The sequence below is a fragment of the Capricornis sumatraensis genome, chromosome 10 (genome assembly GCF_032405125.1).
Source record: "Capricornis sumatraensis isolate serow.1 chromosome 10, serow.2, whole genome shotgun sequence".
NCBI classification, from domain to species: domain Eukaryota; kingdom Metazoa; phylum Chordata; class Mammalia; order Artiodactyla; family Bovidae; genus Capricornis; species Capricornis sumatraensis.
In genome coordinates this window covers 75,076,087-75,102,791 of record NC_091078.1, presented here as the reverse complement: position 1 = coordinate 75,102,791, position 26,705 = coordinate 75,076,087, and positions in this window count along the sequence as shown.

Below are 26,705 nucleotides of genomic sequence, written 5' to 3'. Positions count from 1 at the left end.
GGTATCTGGTTAATGTAGGCCAGGGATGATGCTAAACATCCCATAATGCACAGGACAGTTCCTCCAAAACCAGAATAATCTGGCCCCAAATATCTGTAGTGCTGAGGCTGAGAAACCCTGCCCTAGAGTCCTGCTACACAAAGGACTGTCCATGGACCAGCAGCGTCGACATCCCTTGGGATGTGTCTCGTGTGAGGATAGGCTAGTCTGAGGGTCAGCAAACTCTGTAAAGAGGCAGATAGTAAATATTGCAGGTTTTGAGAGCCAGACAATCTCAGCTGGAACTATTCAAGTGTAACTACTCAGCTAGGCGTTTGTAGCGTGGAAGCAGTCCACACCCCACAGAAGTGCCTTTCACTTTGTTCACATTTTATTGGCCAACACAAGCCACATGTCTATGCAGAACTTCAAGAGGGAGGGGACCTGTGCCCAGAAGGACAATTCTTAATGACTACCCAGATCCTCCTTCTCGGAAATCCTAGCCCTCTGCCTGTCTATCATTCCATCAGGGATTTAAATAGACTTTGGCAGAGTTACATCCTAAATTTGGCCTGGATCATTTAGTGATGACCTCATACCCTCCTCACACTTTTCTAAGGAAAAATAGCACAAACATTCGTGGATGCAAATGCCTGCTCTGTGCCAGGCACTGAGCACTTAACATACCTCATACCTTTCCAACCTCAGAAGAGTTTCAGGAGGTGGGTGTCACCTGATTTTTCCAGATGAAGAGACAGAGAGGGGATGTGGCTTATCCAAGACCAGCTGGTAGCTGATAGGGTTAGGACTCAAACTCCGGTCTGATCTCAAAGCCCACACATTGTAATATATTCATGACCAGATAGCTTTTGAAAGTCTACCGGATGCCAGGCATTATACATATTTTTGTGTTTTTAATCCCCACGGTAACCCTATGAAGTATCATTAGCCCCATTTTATTGATAAAGAGAAAGGGGGCAGGAAGTTATATTGTAAGTCCAAGGTCACATATTCACTAATGGAACCAAAATTCTAACCCAGATCAATTGACTTCTAATAATTTATATTACTAGGACGTCAGTTCTGTAACTGAGGTCCTAGGGCCCTGCTCGTATTCCCTTAGACTTTTCCGTGTTATGGTCATCAGCTAACTTTCAAGTTATTAGGACCTCCATCTCTTTGCCTAATGCTTTTCTCAGAAGCCACACAAGGGATGCTGCTCTGTCTGTGCGCATAGAAGCTCACCAAAGCCAGGAAATAACCACCACAGGGCCAGCTTCCCGCCCCACCCAGCTCTCAGCCGAACACTACTGCAGTGAGTGTACCCCAGCTCCTCTGCCTCCTAGGTGCAGTAACTCTGGGGCTCTAGTTACCAGAGCCCTCAGTGGCTATAGCTCCAGTCACCCCAGTAGCAGCTGACTTATCATGCATCTTTTACTGGCTGCCACCTCAGGCTGTCAGATTCAACAAAAATAATAGGACCCCCAGTTAAATTTGAACTTCAGATAAAACTGATTTTTTTCGTATCAGTATGCCTCAGGCAACATTTGGGACATATCCTAAAAAAATTCATGTCTAATATTGTATATGACATGCTTAAACTTTAAAAATGTTTTGTTTATCTGAAATTCACATTTAACTGGGATCCTGCGCTTTACCCAACAGTCCTTCTGTCGCCCCTTCCAGTGTCTTAGTCCGCCTTCTCCACTTGCGTTGCCACACGCGTGGCTTGCACTTGCATTTGGTCTCAGAGTCTGTGCCAGGGGACCTCAGACTAAGATAGAGGCTGCCACAACGAGAAGAAAAACACGCTGGTCCACAGAAGAGGTTTTACTAGTGCTTTAAGGTCCATGTGGACTCCTTGGGAGCCAGGACAATGGGGTCTTCAGCCATCCTCTACAAGAACCATTTGAATCTAGCTTAGTTGACCCTTGAACACCCCAGGTTTGAACAGCATGGGTCTACCTATATGCAGATTCTTTTTGACTATAAATACTACAGCACTGCAAGATCCAAGACCGGTTGAATTCTAAGACACAGAACCACAGATACAGAGAAACCACCCATAGGGAGGGCTCACGATAAACTATAGGCAGATTTTCCACTTTGCAGAGGATTGGCAACCCTCACCACCATGTTGCTCAGGATCACTATATAGAGGAGAGAAACCTTTCCTTCCACATCACCAGTGCAACCACAGCTTGGTGCTTCCCATGGGAAGTAGCCCTTTATCCCATCTTTGTATGCTCTGCCCATAGCACTGAGAGATGCAGAAATTTCTAGACACCTTGTTATCTGGGATTCCCTCCATTGCATTCAGCATCGATCAGACAGATAAACATTCAGGATTACGTGGACCAGATTCTATTGTCACTGAAAGGCCATTCCACCCTTCCTTGCTAACATACCTTCAAACCAGCTACATCTTTCAGAAGAAACCCAAGCCATCCCCAGAATGTGGCTCATTTTCAGTTAAAGGCAACCGGGGCATCTCCATTATCATTACCAATAAATGGTTTAGAATGGATATGAGTTGAAAAGTCATCCTGGGGAAGAGGAAAGGGCGTGTGGGAAACACATCTTTGCTTAGGAAATGGGACATGTGTAGTAGATGCTGGGTGTGCCACCCAGGCCCCCCTTCAGGACAGAAGCCCTCACTCCTGCACCTTCCAAGAGGTCTATGGCCAAGGTTCAGCAACCTTAACCTCCAGCGACCAGTCCACGTAGAGGTGCAGCATCTTGCCTCAACTTGGGAAACTCTGAGGATCCCACCAACTCCAGTATGCCCTGTGGGGTCAGCTGAGGCCTCTGCTGCTCAATTTCTCTCACAGGGCAGTCCTGCCCATCAGGTCCTGTTCCTGAGAGCAATCACTCATAACCCCGTGTTTGCAAATTTCCATCTCAGGAACTGCTTGTAAGTCAATGTCGGAGAAGCAAGTTCCATTTTCACTAGAAGATGTTGCTTTCTGCACATAGAACTACAGAGCCCCAAGGCGACCAGGAAAGGAACCTACGTAAGAGACAAATCAACAATCTGAGGATGAGGGAGCAAAGAGATGGTAAGAACCTGCATCTTTAATAATGTCTTGGAGCCACTAAATTAAGCAACTCTACAACTGCCCTACATCTCGGCTTCTGGGTAGGCCAGCTAATAAATATTCCTTGTCAATCCAGTTAACAATACTGTACTGTATATTTGAAAGATGCTAAGAAAGTAGATCTTAAACATTTTTTCATAAGAAAAAACATAACTGTGTAGTGATGGATGGTAACTGAACTTATTCTGGTAATCATTTCACAATATACACAAATATCAAATCATTATGTTACACACCTAAAATTAACCCAATGTTATATGTCAATTATATCTCAATTTTTAAAAATTTAATAGAATATTCCTTGTTGATAAAGCCTCTTATAGCTGGGTCTTGCAGCCAAAATCATCTGAAATCATATACAGCCTAGGAGTAGTATGCAAAGGGAAGTACTCCAAAACAAAGAAGAAATGGTGCTGAGAAACAGTGTGGCTTCCAGAAATCCAGCACTTAGGTGACCAGCCAGGACACTCCTCCACTTCAGGTGAAGTCCTCTAACCTAAACCCACTGTGACTTCTTCTCTTCTTTTTGTGCCACTGTTGCCCAGTAAAGCCATAGACTAAGAAGTAGAGGGTGTTTGTACACAATTCCTGTGCACGTTTCTGAGAAAGAAGGAAGTTCCAGACAGTCCTTTGACACCGTATAATTCACGTACCAACTAAGCCTCTATTTTGCTTTCATTTTTTTTCTTGTTATTTAGAAAAATGGAGCAGAGAAACCTGTCAGACCAGGAAAGGCTAAATCATCCCAAGTGATGTCTACCCCATAAATACTATGAAATACTATGAGACGCTCAAAAAATATTTACACAGTTTTGCCCCCTTGTGATAAAATAAACTACGCAGCTGCATCCCTAACCGTGAGACACGTTAGTGACTCTCTCTAGAAAGTCAGAGGTATTTTTGGCACCTCTGAGTTGTTGTCTCTGAGCTAAAGATCAGACAATCTGCACACTAAGTAGCTGTCATGAAATGTATGTTTGTGTCACTCCCAAATTCATATGTGAAGCTTAAATTCTCAAGGTGATGGTTTTTGGAGAGTGAGCCTCTGGGAGGTAATCAGATCATGAGGGTGGAGCCCGTGTAATAAGATTGGTGCCCTTAAAGGAAAAGACTTGACAGAACTTGCTTTAATCTCTCTCTTCTATCTCTATCTCATATTCATGTGAGGATGAGCAAGAAGGCAACTGTCTATGAGCTAGAAAGTGGGGCCTTACTAGACATCAGAACTGCTAGCATCTTAATCCTGGACTTTTCAGCCTCTGAAACCATGAGAAATAAATGTTTTGTTTGAGCCAGACTGTCTATGATATTTTTGCTGCAGCAGCCCAAACTGACAAAGACAATAGCCAAACATGCAACCCAAGCCTGTGGTTTCTCTTGTCTGAGTCCATCACCATATATAGTTATGTTTCTTCCACCAGTTATATAGAAGATATTCTTTTTTATCTTCATGACCCCATGGACTGCAGCACACCAGTTTTCCTTGTCCTTCACTACCTCCCTGACCTTGCTGAAACTCACGTCCATTGAGTTGGTGATGCCATCCAACCATCTCATCCTCTGTTGCACCCTTCTCCTCTTGCCCTCAGTCTTTCCCAGCATCAAGGTCTTTTTCAATGAGTCAGCTCGTCACATCTGGACACGACTTGGCAACTGAACAACAACAACAACAAATATAGACAATTAAGATCAAGGATCTGGAATTAAAAACCTTGGGTTAAGTCCTAGACCTGGGTAAGTTATTTAATTCTTCTCAACTTATTTCAAATCTATAAAATGGGAAAATTAATAGCACCAGTCATCTTAGACTAAATTATGATGCAGTAACAAACAACTTCCAAATCATACTGACTTGTAACAAGAAAAGTTCATGGCTTGCTAGACTCACATGTCCATCTTGAGCTAGACATGGCTTGGCTTCATGAGATCTTTATTCTGTGATGCAGGCTACAGCCTGCATTTGGGACACTGTCAATCTTGTGGTGGAGGAAAAGAGACCCTAGTAGAACCACATAATGACTGTGAAAGCTTCTGCTTAGAAGTCATGCTGCTGCTGCTGCTGCTGCTAAGTCACTGCAGTCGTGTCCGACTCTGTGCAACCCCACAGACGGCAGCCCACCAGGCTCCCCCGTCCCTGGGATTCTCCAGGCAAGAATACTGGAGTGGGTCGCCATTTCCTTCTCCAATGCATGAAAGTGAAAAGTGAAAGTGAAGTAGCTCAGTCGTGTCCGACTCTGTGTGACCCCATAAACAGCAGCCCACCATGCTCCCCCATCCCTGGGATTCTCCAGGCAAGAACACTGGAGTGGGTTGCCATTTCCTTCTCCAATGCAGGAAAGTGAAAAGTGAAAAGTGAAATTGAAGTAGCTCAGTCATGTCTGACTCTTTGCAACCCCATGGACTGCAGCCCACCAGGCTCCTCTGTCCATGGGATTTTCCAGGCAAGAGTACTGGAGTGGGTTGTCATTGCCTTCTCCAGAAATCACGCTACACAACCCCAAACTTGACACATAGCCAAGACTGAAACAATAGGGTAGAAGTTTTAATTCTCCCATGGGGAGGAGGGGCCAATGTTTTGAATAATAATACAATCTACTAAACAAACATACACAGCTCTTATAGGGATCGAAGGTTAGGGGCACATCAAAGTATTTGAAAAGTTAGCTATCATAAATATTAGGGTCACCATTTTAAGTTCTAAGTTACTTAGAAAAAGAAAGTTTTAAAAGGGGGCTCTCCTATTCAGTAATTAATTAGATTAAGCCTTTGGAAGTTCTAACTCTGTTTAGAGAGTATGTGGACTATTAGGTACAGTGAATATGTGAGCAAGTAAATAAAGTTGACTCAACTGTAAATTAGGAATAAAAGTCATCTCTACCTCATAGGGATGCTAGGAAGATGAAATGAGAAAATCCAGACAGTGGTCCATGAAAGATGGCTGCAAATTCTTGGTGAATTTTCCCATTGAACGTGCAGTCTAATTTCCTTCACCTTCAATCAGCTGATTTTCATGACCCACAGAATATGGAGGAAGTTTCGGGCATTCTGAAGCCAGGTCATGAGAAGCCTTGAAGCCTTACCCAGCCCTATTAGAACACTTGTTCTTGGAGCCCTGAGCTGCCACATAAGAAGGAAAGGTGTCCAGCTGAACTCTGTTTTCCCTGGCTTGAGTGTCAGATATTCGAGTAAAGCCATCTTGAAGCCATGTATGGCTTAAGACTCACCCAGCTAAGCCCTGCCTAAATTCCTGGCCCACAAAATCATCAGACAACAAAATGGTTGTTTGAGCCAGTAAGTATTAGGGTAGTTTGCAATCCAACAATATATAACCAGAACACATACAAGCCTATAGCACTGTATCTGACTCACAGTTGATTCAGAAAATATTCTAGTATCATTAGATTGTGGTGAACCCTCAATTCATTTTTCCCCTTGAGTTTGGAAGCCTGTGACTTAGAACTGAGGAAAGGAGGTAAAGACACATCTTGAGTCTAATGTTTCACACGGAGTTTCCTCCACATCCCCTAAATGTAAAGAAAAGAGGAGGAATATCCCTAAGGTCCATAAAGGGAGTTTTAAACATGTAAGACCCCTAACCTGAAGAGTATCAGAAATCTCATGATTTCCCTTAGTTATGCTTATGTCTAAACCTTTGAAGGAAGTAAAAATTAAACATTTTTAATTCCCTTAAAACTTCAGGTAAAATTGCCACATGGACATGATAACCTCTGTTGACCTGGTGGGGACACATGCCCTTTGGCAACCACCATGAACCTTCAGGAGACTGTGCACCTCATTTGGAGAAGTACTGCTCCAGAGAGGAGAGTTGGAGAATCGCCCTATTTAAGAATAACCTCGTAGATAATGTCTGGGTTGGCACCTTTCCTTTTACTGTCAATCTGTTCTCTTAAGGTGAGGATCTGGCCATCTGAGATGGAGGTGGAGACAGCAATGCCACAAGTTCACCAAATTCTACCTCCTTTTCACTTGGTACTAAAGCTAGAGTACATTTTCCAGTGTCCCCTGTAGAGATGTTGTAGGAAGGGGGGGCCCCTCCAGAGCCCCAAGAGTGGGCTCTTGTCTAACACTCAGAAAAGCATTGTCCAAGGAGACACATGCTGACAAAGCAAGAGACTTTATTGGAAAACAGCACCCGGGTGAAGAGCAGCAGGGTAAGGGAACTCAGGAGAACCGCTCCAACACGTGGCTCACAGTCTCGGGTTTATGGTGATAGGATTAGGTTCCGTGTTGTCTTTGGGCAGTCATTCTGACTCAGAGTCCTTCCTGGTGATGCATGCATTGCTCAGCCAAGATGGATGCCATTAAGGAGGATTCTGGGAGGTGGTTGGAAACATGGTATCTCCTTTGACCTTTCCCAAACTCTTCCAGTTGGTGGTGGCTTATTAGTTCTGTGTTCCTTACTAGGACCTCCTGCTGTAAAACCACCCAGGCAAATGGTTACTATGGCAGCTGGCCAGGATGGTCAGTTCCAGTCAGTGTGCTTCCCCTAACAGAGAGATGGGACCATGTGACAGATCTGGTCCATGGAATATAGACAACAGTGATGGACATCCCTTCCCAGCCCAGCCCCTGATAGATATGCTATGTGACCTTTCATGCCTTTTTCCCCAGACATTAAGGGGAGAACTCTGAGACCCTAAGGGATGAAAAATCCAAGGATGGAGGGAGCTTGGATCCCTGAATGACTGAGTGGAACAGATGTTCACTTTTCAGCTTCACCTGTATTGGACTATGACCTGGGAGAGAGATAAGCCTTTGGTATGTCGCACCATGAGGGTGAGGTGTATTTGTTACAGGAATGTGTTATCTAACACAAAGGTATGGGGTGGAGAGAGTGTTGTGCTCTTTTCCTGTCTCCATGAAGAGCAAACTGGAGAGTCAGAGCACCTTTGTCAGAGAATTTACAGACAGAAGTTAAACTGTGTCACAACTCCCAGAAGAAAGGAAAGAGACTCAGAAAGCTGGCCATGCCTTCCCTGGTCTCCTAAGGGTACGAAGCCAGAATCTTCTGTTCTCTTTCTCTCTGCAGGGGAACAGCAGGCAGATATCTAACACATCAAGTTCTGCTGGCTCCACTGACAAGGAGATGAAATTCTCTCACTCAGCTGACAGGAGACCTCACAGGTGACTAATTTAATCCCTGAGGCCTCTTTAGAAGGAGAAAGGTCTCCTTTCTCAGCAACTCCTCCCTTTCCTTAGCCTGATTTCCGCGAAGCAAGAGTCACCTGCACTCGGATCAGCTCAGCAGGGAACAGATATTCTTGGAGTGATTCTTGCACAATTTGGTGGGCTGAATTGAAGAGCCATTTATTAGAATTCGAAAATAGTGCCTTTGGCATACACAGTCTTGGGACTACACCCTGGAAATCACTCCATCCTGCACACAGCAGGGTGTTGAGAGGGGTAGGATATACCAGGATCTGAGCAGGACCAAGTGAGATGAAGAGCTTTGGCAGAGGAAGAAATAAGCATCTGCTACTGCCTTCTTCGGAGAAGGCAATGGCATCCCACTCCAGTACTCTTGCCTGGAAAATCCTATGGACAGAGGAGCCTGGTAGGCTGCAGTCCATGGGGTCGTTAAGAGTTGGACACGGCTGAGACACTTCACTTTCACTTTTTATTTTCATGCATTGGAGAAGGAAATGGCAACCCACTCGTGTTCTTGCCTGGAGAATCCCAGGGACGGGGGAGCCTGGTGGGCTGCCGTCTATGGGGTCGCACTGAGTCGGACAAGACTGAAGTGACTTAGCAGCAGCAGCAGCAGTAACTGCCTTCTTCACCTTTGGGCACTGGGATATCCTTGGTCACCATTCCTTGGAGACTGGAATCCCAAAGGTTAATGTAATGGTTGACTAAGGAAAACAGAGAGCTCAAATCTAGAGATCACGTAGACCAAGGTTTGTCTCTCAGCTTTAGCATGTACTACCAGCTGTGTGTGTGTGGGTAACTCAGCTGGTAAAGAATCTGCCTGCAATGCAGGAGACCCCAGTTCGATTCCTGGGTTGTGAAGATCTCCTGGAGAAGGGACAGGCTACCCACGCCAGTATTCTTGAGCTTGCCTGGGGCTCAGCTGGTAAAGAATTCACCTGTAATGTGGGAGACCTGGGTTCGATCCCTGGGTTGGGAAGATCCCCTGGAGAAGGGAACGGCTACCCACTCCAGTATTCTGGCCTGGAGAATCCCATGGACTAAACAATCCATGGCTTGCAAAAAACTGAACACGCTGAGTGACTTTCACTTTCACCAGCTTAGCAATATAACTCAACCTCTCTGAGCCCGTTTTTACACCAACAAAATAAGGACTGATGAAACCTAACTCACAGCATCCTTAGGAATGGAAAATGAAATAGTGAGTAAAATGTCTGGTATTTAGTCGCCCTTGCTTCTGACCCCTCTTCAATATCTGGACCACACCTTTAGGGATTTTCAAAGTCCCTACTCTCTTTGAATTCGTGAAATTGACCTCACCATCTTACTGCTCCTCACTGGCCACTGTATGACATTTGCAGTGGAAAGAAGCTAGGAAAACAAGCTTGAGATTTCAGAGTAAAAGCCACTGCAGACCTGTTATCCAGAGCCACATAGTACCTTAGGGGTTAACACCCCATTTAATGCTTAAAAGAGCCCTTGTATAATACCTAAGCCTCAAACCACCCCAATCTCTACACTGCACTATAGCAATAGGAGAAAACCAGAGGCTGGCTAGCAAACCATATATTTTCCTGTCATATCTAAAATGCATAGGCAGGATACAAATAGATAGCATGTACCCCTTTACTGTCCAGTCCTCTACCTGTGGCAGACATCACAAATCAACCACAGCACTCTTTCCCACTGATCCAAGACAAGGCATCAGAATCCTTCCCCACAGAGTAATCCAGCAGATACCACCAATCAGTCAGAAATATCCTGCAAGTAGGAACCTATTCACCAAACCATAAACATTCACCCTCTGGAGTGGCGGAGCCACAGAGGTGAACAAGGAGCCAGAGAGACACAGTGAGGAGGAAACCAAAACTGAGCTGCCAAGTGCTCACAGGAACCCATTTGCAAGTGCTAAGAAAATCTGGATGAAACCATGCAATCAGCCTCATTCCAAAGCATAGTCTACAGTTTCTCTGTATTGCTTTACAGGGCATTGATTTCCCTAGAGTAAGGAGGTTTTCTCTAGAGAATGAGCAAAGCATGCAAAGAGAGGGGTCATTTTCACACATTTCCAGGCATTGTTAACCAATGTGCTAACTAAACATAGGTGTCAGCAACACCAGTTAACCAAAGCTCATCTCACCTCCAGATCTGTTAACAAGACAGTGACATATAGCTCAAGGCGTTAAATCTTCCAAGGCAGGAATCCTTGTCTTTGGTGAACAGCCATGAATCAACTAAACAGGATATGCCAGGATGTTTAAGAAGGCCATATATTTATTTACGAGTGAATGACCAGTTCAGTATTTCTGCCAGTTACCTTTATGGTTTTTATGAGATTTGGATAACGCTTATTTATCGCCCATACAGTTTTCCACTCACAGTGGAGCTCTGTTGGACATTTAAAGACATTTCTAAATGTTTTCTGCTGGTTTCTCTGGAATGAATAAAGGAATCTTTTTTCTTTGGGTTTCTCCAAGGAACTCATGCAAAGCTAATTTGGATGATAAAATGATATCATTTCAAACATCTTCATGCATGGATTATATTATTTGAACCTTTTCAGAGGAAGAGATTAATCATGTGGTTTGCATCACCAGCTTTATAATTTTCATAACAAAGCTGGTCAGATGAAGAGCCAAAATGTATCTTTTACAATGAAATAGTCTACAACAGGAAAGCATCTTGTATTTCTACTGTTGGACTGTGCTAATGTTATTGGCAATCCAAGGGTTGAATTTGTTTCCAGTATGAGCAATAACTACCCAAGATGAAACTCTATCATTTACAACAATTGTTAACTACAATAGTAACAGCTTCTGTTTATTGCAAGTTTATTTTGATCAAACCATATGCACAGTGCCTCAAGTTGGGAAGGTAAAAATCAATTATCCCATATTTTCCAGAAGAAGAAGTTGAGACTCAACATTGGTAATAAGCATCTCCAAAGGTCCCCAGCTGGTACAGGAAAAAAACAGGACTCACAAACGAATCAGTCCAGTTCCAAGGCTTGTCCCTCTCCAGCTATGCTCTGCTATCCTTGTGGCCTCTGCCTTCAAGATGCCCTCCTCCCTCAAGTTATTTTATGTGGCCAAATCCATGAAGAAAAAAGAATCAAACTGACTGCCAAATACTGTGTAGACATAACAAAAAGCTAATTGACTGCAACTCTTATTTTCCAGCCTACTCTTGCGGTTTCAGGGGAAGTCATCTCACCGTGGAGACGGCGACCCACTGGTTTGAAGGGGGGCCAGGGGCTGTGTTGTCCAGCTCAGTGGAGCCAGGCAGCAGAGTCTCATCTCCTGCTTAGGTGCTCATGTCCCCTGTGTCCCTCATGTCTGGCTCTCTACCAAACACCACTGGGACAGCATCCCATACACCACCCCACCATCACAAACCACACCGGCAACCTCACAATATCTCACTCTGACACATTGGATGTGTCAGGCCAATAGTGCGATTTAATAGAGAATACAGGGCTATATATTAGATGTGACTGTTTTCATTCTATTTTCCCCATCTCTCGAAGTAAGTCATTTTACACACTAGGAAACTGAGGTTTCACTTGGGTCTGTCCAAAGTCACATAAAAAGTAAAGATGGGGACTGGAAGGCAGGCTGCCATCCCATAGCCCAGGCACTTAACCTCTCCTTGTAGAAGCTAAGGACCTTTCTCCAAAGGGGCAAAGTAACATCCTCCCAGGACAAACCTGTAGGTGGTCTCAGAGCTGGGGCAAGAACTGGGGCTCTCTCATTCTAGAACTTTCTCCGCCATTCTCTCTCTCTATTTGTTCCCACAGCAACTAGACACAGGCTATGGGCCTGCTATACATCAGGAACTATGCCGTACGCTAACAGAAAAAAAAAAAAAAACAAAGCAAAAACAAATTGAAAGAAGCTGTGGCTCCTGTCCTCAGCAGCCCCAGAGTCAGACTGCCCTGTGTTAGACTCCTGCCTTTGCTACCAACCAGCTTTGCAAACTTGGACAGACCATTTGACTTCTCTGGACCTCAGTTTCTCTCTTTGCAGAATGGGATAATGTCAGTGCCCACTTTAGGAGGTTACTACGAGGATTAAACAGAAAGATTATTAACGCAAGTTTAAATGGGGTAAGGTATGTACAATGGCTGTACAGTCTCTGAATTTTTTAAGCTCTTAGAAAATAGTGGAAGCAACTTTATTTTTGCTAACATATTAAAATATACATATAATTATACTCGCATGTTGATATCCAAGTACCAATCTAGATTTACAAAGAGGAATTCTAAAGGAGGAGATTGAGGTGTTAAGTGGAATGGTCTGGATGTTCTCATAATTGAAATATGGATTACCTTGATACTTGAAAGCTGGATACATAAAATTCAGATAATGATTATTAATTATAAACTTGTAACTCACGAATTCCTGGGTACTAGGATCTTGACATGAGGCACTGTAATCCTTACAACCCTATCATTTAATACATATGAAGAAACCAAAGCTCAGAGAGGTGAATTTGTTACTGAAAATGCCAGACCATGTACCTGATGCACAGGGAGGCCAAACAGCACCAAAACATCGGAGCTGGGAACAGAGAATGGTTTACTGAGGGCCCTGCAAGGAGAACTGGGTAGCGTCTGACTCATTGGAAAAGACCCTGATGCTGCGAAAGATTGAAGGCAGGAGGAGAAGGGGATGACAGAGGATGGGATGGTTGGATGGCATCACCGACTCCATGGACATGAAGTTGAGCCAGCTCCGAGAGCTGGTGATGGACAGGGAAGCCTGGTGTGCAGCAGTGCATCGGGTCGCAAAGAGTCAGACATGACTGAGCACCTGAACTGAATTGAACTGAAACGAACAGCAAGGAGATGGGTGGCTCCAGCCTTAAAAACCCCAAAAGCTTTCAGCAAAGCCCTCTTCTAGGAAAAGTGCAGGAGAGGTGAGGTGAGTTTTTACAAACTTCTTAGTGATAGCCTTTGCTCTTGAGGTCAGTCACGGTCAGGTCACAAATGATCCCATAAATCTCCACCAAAAAAATGTTACTCTCTGTTCTGATGAGAAAGGGCAAGGCTCTCAAGGCATAGCTTTCACCCTCTGAGTCCCAGGTCCTGGCTGAGAGGACACATCTCAGCTGGCGGCTCCCTCAGGGCCGGGTCCCCAGGCCCCGCCAACCTGTCATCACCGAGGGAGCCAGGTGCCCAACCCACCTGGCCTCAGGCTCCCCAGGGTCCTCAGGCCGCCCACACTGCAGGGGCAGCACCCGCAGACCACGTCCCAGGCAGGCTGCTGCCATCAGGTTGCAGAGGCGGGGGTGGGAGAAAAGTTTGCCGTGGCCTCAAGGCCTGGACCCAGCCAGCCGGTGGACTTGGCGAGGGCTCTGGAAGCCCTGCAGGGCACACCCCTGACCCTGTTCCCTGGGCCACAGCTCACCCACCGGTCCAAGGCCCGGTGAGCCAGAGAGCCAGGGAGAAGGCCAGGATCCATCTCTCACCTCCGTCTCCTCCTCAGGACTACAAGTCCAGTGACCGTTGATAGACCGGCCCACTAACGGTCGCTGTTGGACAGTTATTCACTTGGGGGAGGGGCCCACTGCAGCACCGGCCAATGGCTGAGCGGGACCGCTAACGGGCATTCATTGACAGTTGCTCTCTTCGGGGATGAGCCCACTGCAGGTGCCGACCAATCACTGAATGACCATTAACGTTCTTTCAGTAACGGTTTCCTGGTAACCAGGCACAGGGTAAGAGTAGGCAGAGATGGCTGGGTGCTAAGGGCTGAGCACGGGCATGGCCAGGAGCCCTCAATAGGGACTTGCCAAAGGCCACATGGCCACAAAATAGTTGAACCGAGAGTCAATCCACACTTGTCTGACTCTAGCCTATTCTTCCTTTCTCTGTAAAGGCCTCTGGGGATTGCTCAGAAAGCAGTCAAGTGCAAAAGTCTACCCATGGAGAATGGAGACCCATGGAAACCACAGATACCATCCAGCTGCTGGATATGGTCTGTGGACAGAATTCAGAAGATATATGAACTTGACTGGGAATAAAAATTACATCATCCTTTTCATTACCATTTACCTGAAGTTTAGCATAGCCTTCCATTTTGAATCTAGACAATATTCAACATCATCAGCAGTGCCTGTAGCTCCTTCATCAGTAAATCTGTTGGCCAACACCCCAGAGTGATAAAGCATGTGCTCTAGCTCCAAAGACAGACTTCTCTCTACTCTGCTCCACTGCACACTTCTATCAATAAATGTACCACTCTCTCTTAACTGCTTGCTCACTTGATCAGCTCTTAACCTTGAATGGAACACCTCTGAGGCCATAAACCCTCTTTGTTCATCTATGAATAATGAATCTTAGCATCTGATCTAGAACGTAGCACAGCACGGGCCTTAATAAATGCTTTTTGCCTATGGTAGGGGAACAGCCTTTCACTATCTCCTAGGGACCCCACTTTGTGCTATTCATGCCCACCCAGGGACCTGCTTCTAACATACAGAAAATGGCAAGGGTGATGGATGTCACTTCAGAGAGGTTATAAAAGGCTGTGGCTATTGTATGGCACACTCCAGCTCTTGCCCTGATGGAAAGGACCACCTGGAAAGAAATGGAGGGAAGCCTCTGGTCATCAGCCAGCAAGGAAGCTCTCAGTCCAAGAGCCCACAGGGGATACTACCAAAAACCACTAGGTGACTTGGAGGTGGATCCTGCCCTAGTGAGCCTTCAAATGAGACCACAGACCCTGAGGCAACACCATTATTACAGTGAAAGACATCAAGTTGGAGGCTCCAGGTAAGTCATGCTCAGACTGCCAAGCCAAGCCCGGAAACTGTGGCTTAATAAATGTGTGTCATTTTTAAACTGCTATATGTTTTTGTTTTTGTTTTTTGTGGGAGAAGGGCAGTTTGTTTGATACATAGCAATAAAAAGCCAATACGTTGTCTATCAGGATAAAGCAGAAAGAGGAGAAAAGGTGGGAGGGAGAGAAAGTGCAAGGGGCAGAATTCTCTGTGGCCATAATCTGGGGTCATTCTTTGACACTACAGCCCCTTCCTCTTGACTCGTTCTTGCTCCCCTCAACACCAGTAACTGCAGCATGGTTTCGTGTGGGCCAGTGCCCGCCATAGGAGCGATCTGAAAATTCCTGTCATGGTCGCATCATGCCCTGTGACTCATTCCAGAATTTTACTGTAACAAAACGTCTCACTTCATCAGGACAGAGGCCAAAACTGGTTAGTGTTCTTTCGATGTTCTTGTAATGACTCCAAGCTTATCCAGTGAATTGCACAAGCCCATTTTGTTAATGTTCACTTGACTTCCAAGGAATTTCCAAGACTCTTGACAGTTAGAACATCTGGTCCATAAAAATCACACAGACATGGTCAGTTGCCTCTGCCAGTTGTCCTCACCCAAGCTCTCAGGACCCCACACCATCTACCTGCTAGAAACATGGATTTACATGCTCCCAACTTCATCCGTGCCTGGCTTTTACAGGGCTCTGCTTTAAACTCAGGAACACTAAAGTTATCATCAGAGGCTCCTGCCTGGCCTCCAACAGGTTTTTTTTTTTTTCCATCTTTTGGCTTTGCCCCATGACATGTGGGATCTTAGTTCCCTGACCCCTGCTCCCTACATTGGCAATGTGGAGTCTGAATCACTGCACCACCAGAGAAGTCCTCCAACGGGCTTTTGCTGGGAGTGGAAGTGCCAGCTAAGAGACTCCCAAAAAAGAACTCTCAGAGTCCCCTTATTTGAGGGGCCAAGCCAAGCCTTGTTTCCATTGCACACAACACTCACCCCCAATATGTAGTGGCTTCACTTGTGTTGCCTTATTTCCTCCATTTCCATTTCATGGGGAACCATACTGTAGATATAATAATAGCTCTTCAATTGGGAAAAATTCTATTATATGAAATGTACACATTGATTTTTTATATCAAACATACTGAGGTATGGTTTACATACTACATCCATTCGAATGCACCCATTCTAATTGTAGAATTCAATGAGTTAGACTAAATTTTACCCCTGTGTAACTATGACCACAATGAATACACAGAAACTTTCCATTATCCCTCAAAGTTTCCTCATGTCTCATCTCAAATAATTCCCACACTTCTTTCCCTGGGCAACCGCTGATCTGTTTTCTGTCATTATAGATTAGACTTGTGTTGTGTAGAGTTTCATATATCTAGAATGACATAATATGTCTGCTTCTGTGTCTGGCTTCTTTCACTCAGCATAATAAGTCTGAGTTTCATCTACAGAGTCAAATTGAATGTATCCAGCTTGACAAGCAGTTCATCATTTTTTAGTGCTGAATAGTATTCCTGTCTACTTGGTTTTTTCTATGATTTTTTTTTTTTGGCATTTTCCAACTTTATTAAAGAATAATTGACGGACTAAACTGTAGCAAGACTATACAATTTGATCAGTTGTAACATATGCATATATCTATGATACACACCTAGATTTTTTATACATAAGAATTTTTAAAAACATAGTACAGCTCAGAATGGTGAAATAATTCCTCTGTTTGAGTCTTCTCTGGGAACCCTAGGTGGATATTTGCCCCTGCTACTGCTGCTGCCAGTGTGTAGTCGCTTCAGCTGTTTCGGACTCTGCATGACCCTATGGACTGCAGTCTGCCAGGCTCCTCTGTCCATACGATTCTCTAGACAAGAGGACTAGAGTGGGTTGCCATGCCCTCCTCCAGGGGATCCTCCTGACCCAGGGATGGTCAGACAGACTGCAGACAGACTCTTTACTGCTGAGCTACCAGGGAAGCCCAATATTTGCCTCACATTTGGTTAACTAGAGAATATTTGCTGACTTACAAAAAAAATCTGTGCTAAGGTGATTTGTTGCCTCTGATGAATAACCTTTTAAAAACAGACTTTTTGCTGAAAACAAAACAAACAAAAAACCAACAAAACTAATACTTAATGGCATCTCACTACATTCAATATTGCTATGACAGAAATCTCAGCTGTAGTGACATGAACCCAAATCAAACCATATCAAAAAATAAAGAGCGGGGACAGAAAGGGATTTGTTAGCTTTGTTGGGTAACGTAAATGAAATGCCCAGGAACTTCAGGCATAGCTGCATCCAGCAGTTCAGACATCATCTGGAGTCAGTCTATCTTCTTTTTCTCTTTCAGTCCTGCTTCCCTCCCTGTTAGCTTCAGTCTAAATCTGCCATGTTTGGCCTGCTGCAGTTCCAGTTTACTTTTTTTCTTGAATCACTCATAAAAACAAACTACCTTGGGTATGTGCATTGGAAAAAATTAATGCAGGGAACTGATTACACAGGTGAGGGGATTGCTTAGAAGACAGCCTGGGATGCTGACTAATCCAGAGATGAACCACATTAGAAAGGCACTGCCTTGCATATCAAAGAGACAAAGGGGACAGCATGATGTGATTGAAGGCTTGGTGTACCCAGAGGCTGGATACCAGCCTGCGGGGGCTGGAGCCAGAGAGGAGCTGCCGTTGCTGCTGGAGACAATGATTAATACGGGGAGGGAGAGGAAAACCTACCCTGGGCTCTCCCTCCTTTCACCCTCAGTCTACCCATGCATGCATGCTAAGTTGCTTCAGTCATGTCCGACTCTTTGAGACCCTATGGACTGTAGTCCACCAGTCGTCTCTGTCCATAAGACCCTCCAGGCAAGAACACTGGAGTGGGTTGCCAGTCCCTTTTCCAGGGGATCTTCCCGACCCAGGGAGCAAATCCGGATCTCATACATCTCCTGCACTGGCAGGCCGCTTCTTTAGCACTAGTGCCACCTGAGGAGCCCAGTGCCTTCCGTTGGCCCAATCCAGCTAGAAGTCAGTTAGCAAGGGGTTGGGGAAACGTAGCCTCCAAGGGGCGGGCCTCTGGAATACAGACAAAAGTAGAGGAAAAGCAAGGAAGCAGGAGACAAGCTCTGAGGGCAAAAGGCCCCGCATAATCTTTGTGGAAACTGAGCTTGCTAATATTGGGCTGGCCAGAAAGTTTGTCCGTGTTTCTTTACCATCTTACAGAAAATACCAAGCAAACTTTCTGGTCAACCTAATAGCTCCAACAGAAGCCTTAGAAAGGTGCTTGATTTGCTCAGGTATGGGTGTCAGGCCCACTTCTAGGGCTAGAGGTGAGGTGGGGGTGGTAGTCAGCCCCATAGACACCAAGAGAAGCAGGACAGCCCCAAAAGCAAAGGCAAGGTGCTCTCAGCCTACATGGATGCGGGGTTGGCAAAGATATCCGCCATGTGCTGCTCCATGGGGATGGGTACCCAGGGCTGCACAATTGCAGATGGCCCAACTTGAGTGAGTTGCACACGGCAGAATGGCAGGTTTGCTAGGATGCCAAACTATGGCCAAGGTCAGGATCTTGCTGATTTAATCCCAGTCCCTGGGAAATTAAGAAAGGGAAAGAAAACAAAATTCAAGAAAAGTGGTATTTCTGTCCCTTCTAATGAGGCTCCCTCATTCTCAAGCCTGGGTTTCATAGCATGAGACCCAGAGCCTGGGTGGGAAAAGCAAGTTTAGGAAACCAGTCCCAGGAAATGTAAAAGCCACATGTCTAAATGGTCTTCAGTGGCATTTTGCCTTCTAAAGGAGACACTTTGCAACCCAAATGTGGAGGCCGAAGGATTTCCTATGAGTCTTTTATGATCTCTATAAATTTCAAGAGAGAGAATTGGTGAGCAACTGGGCTCTGTCACTGTCAGGGCGCTGATTGAACATGCCTTTAATGGAGTCTCCAGAAGCCATAAAAATGCATGAAAACAGCCTTCTGGACACAGGCAAGCCTGATGGATGGAGCAGTGACACCCAGTAAAAGCCAAATGGGCTGGGCTTGTACTCATGCCTGAGAAAGAGAATATATCTCAGTCTCTTAGGATAGAACTTGCACTTGGAGAAGCATTAAGAATTCTATGTAAAATTTCTCCCCTGGGAAAGGTACACATGCATACACACAATCCAAAATAAACATTGCATGCAGAAGGCTTTTACATAAGAGTATTCCTCAGAAGTTAAAACCTTGGGTACTCCAGTGGGTTGAAAAGCACTACTGCCCCCAATTTATTATCCACCCAGGACTTCAAAATATGACTCTACTTGAAACTAGGGTCTTTACAGATGCCATCTTACACATTTTAAAGTGTTTGCCAAATTAAGAGCTGCTAATGGTACCTCCAGATGAAATGGGGCTTCCCTGGTAACTCAGCTGGTAAAGAATCCACCTGCAATGCAGGAGTCCCTGGTTCAATTTCTAGGTCGGAAAGATCTCCTGGAGAAGGGATGGGCTACCCATTCCAGTATTCTTGCCTGGAGAATCTCCATGGACAGAGGAGCCTGGCAGGCCACAGTGCGTGGGGTCCCAAAGAGTCAGACACAACTGAGTGACTAAGCACAGCAGCACACGGATGAAACGAGTAGAAGACATTGAACACATATTATGGTTATTGTTGTTCAGGCGCTAAGTCGTGTCAGACTCTGCAACCCCATGGACTGCAGCACGCCAGGCCTCTCTATCCCCCACTCTCTCCTGGAATTTGCCCAAGTTCACATCCACTGAATCCATGACGTCATCCTCTGTCGCCCTCTTCTCCTTCTGCCTGCAATCCTTCCCAGCATCAGGATCTTTTCCAATGAGTATCACGTAATAAACACAATGAATGTTGCCTATTGTTACTACTTAAAGAGATGGAGGGAAGGAAGGGAGAGGAATTACTAAATTGCTAATTGCTAATTGCTAATACTCACTGTGACTCTGAAATCACAGAGCTGCATCATAAGCGAGTACAGGAGGGAGACCTTCCTTACCAGACAGGCCACCTTCCTTCTCCATAACCCATCAGTTCTGATGCCTGAGAGATCCTTAACTGAAATCTCCTGAGAGGGAGAAACCTCCTTCTCTGAGTACGGATGCTTGTGAGATCCTGCCCTGATGAAGCAGAGCACCCACCTTGCCCTAGAACCGCTCTGTCCCAGTCAGATGGTCGCCTGATGGTGCGAGCTGGCTAGGAAGTTTAGGAGCTCAGTTCAACACTCAGATAAGAAAATGCACTGAAGCCCTTTATTCCTGACATGGGCATATGGTAGAAATCATGTGGCATACACTAAATTATTAGAATACTCATTTATTTTGGAATGTGTATGAAGTAAATGGAACAAAATATGTACCCTTTTCAAAAGAACTCATTCCCTCTGCTAGGGGCAAAATACCTCTTGTAGGAAGGTATTCATTCAAAATAAATTATCTTTGGGGGAAAGCACATGCTTTTCTAAAGGAGAATGTTGTTCTCCATAGATTTTCTAATTCAAGGGCTGTCTGTCATGTACATACACATATATGTATTAAATGCCAAGTTGGAAAATCATTGACCATGTTTATTAAAAATTGAAAAGGCCTAGGTACTCAAAATAACAATAACTTAGAATTTTTTTCTCACACATAAATAAGAGATATCCAAAGCCAGATACTTTAGAGTTACTATGGATACTCATGGTGTTATTAACATTAGACAGGCATGCTCCTATCTTCCTGCTCTGCTAAACTCAAAGGGAGCCATTTCTATCCTTAGAGTTACCATATGGTCCAAGATGGCTGCTGGAGCCCCAGCTACCACATGTGCATTCCAGGCCAGCAATAGATGATGGAGGGAAAGACAAAGGAGTCCATCTCCCAAGTGCATCAACTTTTTTCACGATTTTTCCCCAAAGTCCTGTACAACATTTCCATAGTCAGTCACACTTCCTAACTGTAAGTAAAACTGGAATGTTGTCTTTTTGTTGGGTCCATTACCACCTCAACTAAAATTGAGGTTCCATTACACTTTAGAGGATTCAGTTCAGTTCAGTTCTGTCATTCAGTCATGTCCAACTGCGACCCCATGAACTGCAGCGTGCCAGGCTTCTCTGTCCATCACCAACTCCTGGAGTTTATTCAAATTCACATCCATTGAGTCAATGATGCCATCCAACCATCTCATTCTCTGTCATCCCCTTCTCCTCCCACCTTCAATCTTTCCCAGCATCAGAGTCTTTACCAATGTATCAGTTCTTCACATCAGGTGGCCAAAGTATTGGAGTTTCAGCTTCAGCATCAGTCCTTCCAATGAATATTCAGGACTGATTTCCTTTAGGTTGGACTGGTTGGATCTCCTTGCAGTCCAAGGGACTCTCAAGAGTCTTCTACAACACCACAGGTCAAAAGCATCAATTCTTCAGTGCTCAGCTTTCTTTATAGTCCAACTCTCACATCCATACATGACTACTGGAAAACCATAGCTTTGACTAGACAGACCTTTGTTGGCAAAGTAATGTCTCTGCTTTTTAATATGCTGTCTATATTGGTCATAACTTTTCTTCCAAGGAGTAAACGTCTTTTAATTTCATGGCTGCAGTTACCATCTGCAGTGATTTTGGAGCCCAGAAAAACAAAGTTTGTCTCTGTTTCCCCATCTATTTGCCATGAAGTGATGGGGCCAGATGCCATAATCTTAGTTTAGAGGATTAGTGTTTAACAAATCACACTTTGGGAAACTGTGGACACTTTCCTATAGGAAAGAACTCTTCATATTGGCACTACTGACATTTTGGGAGGGATAATTCTTAATTGCGGTGCTGTTCTGTGAATTGCAGGATGATTAGCAGCATCCCTAGTCTCTACCCCATAACAAGTCCTTCCCTATCCTGTTGTGACAATTAAAAATGTCCCCAGACCTCAGCAAATATCCCCAGGGGCAAAACTATCCTCACATAAAAACTTCCCCATTTATTAATTTACTTACACAAACTTATAGATTCTTAAGCTATTCCATGTTGTTACACTTGTTTACTATTCATTCAAATGATCCCAGATTTGGCCAGTGGGAACGCTGTAAACCTGGCTCCTATGTTCTTTGGACGTGTCTCCATCAGTCTTTAAGCACTTGATTTCAGAACTTTTCATCTGGACAAGTTCTGGAATTGAGAAAATATAGTGACTATTCAAGTGACCAGTCTCTCTTAGAATATGAACACTTAGCCCATTTTTGCAGCCTATCTTAACAACACTTTTCATACTGTTCGTGGGGCTCTGAAGGCAAGAATACTGAAGTGGCTTGCCATTCCCTTCTGCAGTGGACCACGTTAACAACACTATTGTTTGTTAAAAGGGATAGTGTTACTGGTGAGGACTCACTTCAAAAATTGAAATGGCAATAAAAGTTGCCGTTTCTATGAGAACTAAGTTATGGAAAGTACAACGATAAGAGAATAAATTGTATGATTTTAATATCTTTAGATGATGAAATTTCTGCACTTTATTATGTCCCTGGATATAGCCCAGTGTCTCCTAGTTTATAGTCTATGGGAACTGGAATAAAATTTGTATCCTACTGTTGTGTGAAAATTGTATAAATCTTAATTATACTGAATTTGTTCATGAGGTATCCAGGTCTACTATATCCTTCTACTTTTCTATATATTCATTCTATTAATTTTTGAGAGTTTGCTATTGAAACTCCAATTAAAAACTTAATTTATCTACATAAAAAAATTTTAATATATAGTAGAATTATATGTAACTTTGTTCTGTATTTTCCAAGTTTCCTGTAAATGTGTTATCATATTTTTATAATTTGGAAAAAAAATGGAAATTTATGAAAAGAGTCCATAAATTAAATTTGCTTTAAAAATGTTATGGAGTTAGGTGTAGACAAGATAGCTTCATTATTTTAAACAGAATTTAATCCCCCTGCCAACTCCACATTTGTGCACTGTTTCAGGAAAACACTGACTGTTGAAAGTCAAATTTAGCATTTTTATAGGTTGTAAAAACCCAGTGGGGATCGTCTTACCAACGCCATTCACTAAAATTTTCTTCATTCAGTCACGTCAGTGTTAAACTGTGAAACTTCTTCCCAGGAAGTGTCAGCCCCAACATATTTCAACATGCCTAACGAGAGATCTGAGCCTGGAATGTCTTATTACCCCAGAAAGTAAGGAAGTGATCAAAGATTGACGGAGAAACATCCAGAGAACACAGGAGCCAGAACACTGGCCAAATCCGGGATCATTTGAATGCTAAACACTCAATAGGAGTAACAGGTAGGATTAAGATGATGAACACAAGTTCACCAAGAATCCATGAACTTGTGTAAGTAAATAAACAAGTGAGGAGAAGGGGACGATCTCCCTTACAATAAAAAAGAAACAACAACCTAATAATGACATCATAGGAATGATGAATTAGAAAATGACTATTTGGCAAACATGGTAATAATAACTGATTCCATCAGCAATCATCATCAGATGCTGAAATTAGTTTCAGCTTAAAAACTTTTTCAGGTAAATGTTGGAGGAGGAATAGTATTTACAAAGTCCCAAAGTCTCTTATCACAACATAATGAATGACAGAAGGTAAAATGGAACTTTCCAGTGGAAAAACCTGGCAGAGAACATCTTAACCAAGTGATGGAGGGTAACATGACCAGTAACAGGCAAGGGCAAGTGCAACTGGATCTGATATACTAGGAGGACTCGGTATCATTTCAGGGGTATCCCTGCCAAAGGTACATAACCTGGGTTCATTCATGAGAAGACGTCAGACGAACGAAACGAATACACACACACGCGCGCATGTACATAGCAGGAGAGCCGGAAGTAAGAGCCACAACTGTGATAAAATGTTAAAGTTTGAGCTAGGAAGTCTGAATGAAGTATATAAGGGAATTCTTTGTACAATTCTTACAATTTTCCTGTAAATCTGAAACTATGTCAATATTAAAATTTAAGGAAAGCTGTGAGGTTCAGGACTGGCTTCACCTGCCCCACCCTCTAGACTGAGTCCTCCTTTCTGCTTTATCCCCTTCCCCTTCCACCATGCGAAGACCTTCCTCACCTGTTTTGTTTGAATGGTTTGGTACAGATAGGTTTCTGGGTCCCGCCCCCAGAAACTGTGACTCAGGACATCCTGAGGAGTAGTTTTCTGCAATGCCTGAATCCCACCCCTAGAGGTTCTGATTTGATTGGCCTGGAGTATACTCCAGTGCTTTTTCAGTTCCCCAGATGACTCTAATGGGTAGCCAAGGATGAACATGAATATGAGTCACCTCAAAAAAAAAGTGAAACTGAAAGTGTTAAGTCACTCACTCAGTCCTGTCCAACTCTTTGCAACCCTATGGACCCCATGGAATTCTCCAAGCAAGAATACTGGAGTAGTTTACCATTCCCTTCTCCTGACGAGGGACGAATCCGCGTCTCCTGCTTTGCAGGCAGATTCTTTACTGTCTGAGCCACCAAAATGCAGATTCTGCTTTGCTAGGTCTAGGGGAGCCGGTGCTGAAACGTCTGCATTTTTGACAGTCTCACTGAGGATGCTGTATGGACACACCTTGAGCAACAATTGACTCATCTAGAGTACATTCCTGTGACTTCCCTGGTGGCTCAGATGGTAAAGCGCCTGTTTAAAATGTGGGAGACCTGGTTCGATCCCTGGGTTGGGAAGTTCCCTGGAGAAGGAAGTGGCAACCTACTCCAGTACTCTTGCCTAGAAAATCCCATGGACGGAGGAGCCTGGTGTCCATGGGGTTGCAAAGAGTCGGACATGACTGAGCGACTTCACTTCACTTCAGAGTAGATTCCTAGTGTTCTTTGCCAACAGACGTTTACCATCTTAAGTTCTGACAACTCCAAGAGCACAGACTCACCATCTGGTTTATTCTCTGTGAGTATCTAACGCTGGGTGTTCCATTAATAGCCACTGAATACAAGTATCTATGAATGAATGAAAGTTTCCCTAATATGCTAATCTCCACTCGTACCTCCCAACCACTTAATATATTTAAAATCATCATATTTTGCATGAGAATTGCCTCCATCAGATTTTGAGAAATCAATGGTTTTTGAAACTAAAGACGGCTTTGGGTCGAGGAGAGTTGCCAAGATACCACTCGCCTTCAGGAATCGCCCAGTGCAGGTGCACGCGACCACGGCAGCCTCCGAGTCAGCTGCTTCCCTTCCTCTCCTCTTCTCAAACCATTTTCGGATTAGCATATCTCTAAGTGCATATAATTTTCACATCAAAGAGAGTAATTTTTTGCAGAAGTGGAGGAGAGAATAATTTATCCGCTGAAGTATCTCAAGTAGCAGTCTCTCTAGCGTGACATACAAATTACACAGAAGACAGACGTTTAGGAAAATTTGGTGGCAGAATTTGTATTGCTGAAGTAGATGTGAAGAAAATTCACCCACTGAAACTAACAAATATCTATTTGGGGGACTAAAAGTAGGCTCCCAGTCGAGTGATGAGAAGCCAGTCTGAGCTGGTTGCCTGCTTCCTGGCTCACTGAATGGGGAGAGTCCACAGTGGGTCTTTGCTTCTGGGGGTGGGAGTGGGGAACACCTACAAACATCGGATTCACCAGTCCTGCCTGCATCCCCGGCACACCAACGCTCGGTTCAGGATGGGTGCAGCCACCTCAAATCCCTCCCAGAGTAGACCCCATTTCGAGAAACAGTCTTGCCTGGAACAGAAGACATACAGAGAACCCAATCCATTAGATTTTTTGTGTAGCCGGCTAGGTGCTGAACTCACAATCCTGTTCCAAACACCAAGTTCGCAGCACCCTGCCCTTTGCCCCAATTATCCTATAGTTGGATAACCCCCTTCCTTTGCCTGGGTCTAGAACCCTGTCCACAGGGGAGCCCTTGACTCCATACACACACTGAATACATAAACGTACCTAACACACAGAGACCTGTATACAATCTAACACACGCCTAATATATACACACACCTATACATAAATATACATACCTAATACACACCTCTAATGCATATACACTCCTAATATATAGACACCTAACACACATACACAATCCTAAGACATAAATATACCCTATGCTTACACACACAATACCTACTAGGCCCCCCACACACACCTAGTACACATACCTGTACACACACACACTTAACTAACAAACATACATACACACACTCAATCATACACACATCTATGCATAAACACATACCCAACACATGCCCCTAAAACATACACACCTAATACACACACGCACATATACCTAAACAAAAATATACCTCTCATACACAGATTTTAGTGAGAGAGAGAGGAGGTTTGTTTCTCTGCCCCTAGACAATCTACCATGCAGATGTCTAGATTTTTTGTCACTTTCAGATATAAAACACTTTAATTCCTAACTTTAAAAGTGAAGTCCAGAACACTGGAATGTAGTCAGAAAGAATGGTCTTCTCAATGGATGCTGGTAGGTCAATTGGCTATTTCCAGGCAATAAAAAATCTGTCTTCCCCCTCCCTTAATTCCTAACAGATGACAGACCTAAATACCAAAAGGAAAACAATGAAGCTTTAGAAGACACGGTGGAAGAACATTTTGGAGAAGGCAGAGAATTCTTCAACCTGACTCAAATATGGGATAAGATAACAATGGCCAGTAACACTACCTGTAAGAGTCCCATTGT